Raw genomic sequence first — 1,531 nt, forward strand, 5'->3', positions numbered from 1 at the left:
CTCTGACTTCAACAACAGAAATAAAAACATGGTCATGTTTGTATCACATACATTTTTAGTACTTTCATATTTATCTCATTTCAGTTTTTTAAATGTTTTTATTAACTTTTTGGAGAAAGAGAAACCTCCATCAGCTCCCTACTGGGGGTCAAGCCTGCAATCCAGCATGTGCCCTGACAGGGAATGGAACCAGGACCTCTCAGTCATGGGACAACGCTCAATCCACTGAGCCATACGGGCTGGGCTCGTTTCATTAATATTTTAACAACTTTACATGCAGGATGAATAAATCTCATTCATTTTGACAGCTTTGAACCTCTCTGTTATGGAAGATTTACCTCAACTTTGGGCATTCATCTTTGGAACTAAAAAGGGTAGTGATGTGGTTTGTAAAAACTCTCTGAACAGTCAGAGGGTGGTGAGCATAGGAAAAAGACAAAAGAGAGAGGAGAACTAACACTCACAATCAAGCACCTCCTGAGCTAAATGATGCCAATTAGATCCAGCTGGGAAATGCTATAAGCCGCTAACAGCGCAGAGCTTGGCTGGACTACAAGCGTTTTCCTCGACATCTGGTAAAGGTAAAGCTGACCTCACCACTCCGTGCCTGGGACAGGTAGGCTGAAACCCAAGGAGATTAGCATCAATTTCACAAGATTAGATACAGTGACTATTGACCATGCTCTTTGTTTTTGGTCAAATGGATTCTAACTGGGGTAGCAGGATTAAAACAAAACAAAATACTTTCCCCCTCCTCTCCCTTAGTGAAATGCAGGCTTGTTGCTTCTGGTTTGAGGCAGGTAGTTAAGTTACTTACCTCCACATGATTGCTTTCTGGTTGCATTTATGATCACCAGAATAGAATTACAAATACTCACTATTACTTCCAGTCCTCAGCCAGATGTAAATCTGCTTAAACAAAGACTTAAAAACTTAAGATTCTCAAGATTTTTTTTCTCATTACCTTTTTATTTGTCCTGACTCATATATGAAAGACAAGAAGTCAGTACTGAGTAAGTTCTTTAAATCTAAAAATGAGTGAGGGCGGCACTACCTACTTTTATAATTCTGAGACAAGTATCCACTGCTACTTAGGATCAAGTCCTGAAGTTCAGATGTCAGCTCTCAGAATCACAACCCCTAAAGAGGGTTCACCAGGAAGAAAAAACGAGAGTCTCTGCTCTAGAAACATTATTCAAAACCTCCAAAGACTTCTAGGTCTCCCTTTTCAGCCCTGAATACATACATTCTTATGGCCCATTTCTCATCTGACTTGGGATACCCTGAAATATCATTTTGAAAAGAGCCCTGCCTTTTCTTGCACATTTAATTTTATTAGTGAGTCCAAAAGAGATAATTTGCCAGATTAGATGTGCTCATGTGTTTTTTTGTTAAGTACAATCATCAACAAATAAGTTTCCTATCAAAACACAGCTCAAAACAAAATGAACTTTTAAAATTAGAGTTGTTGTATTTGAAAGACAATAAAGTCAACTTACTGCGGAAAACACACACAAAAAGGACAAATTGG

Source organism: Molossus molossus, unplaced genomic scaffold (assembly GCF_014108415.1).
Source record: "Molossus molossus isolate mMolMol1 unplaced genomic scaffold, mMolMol1.p scaffold_m16_p_12, whole genome shotgun sequence".
Lineage (NCBI taxonomy): Eukaryota > Metazoa > Chordata > Mammalia > Chiroptera > Molossidae > Molossus > Molossus molossus.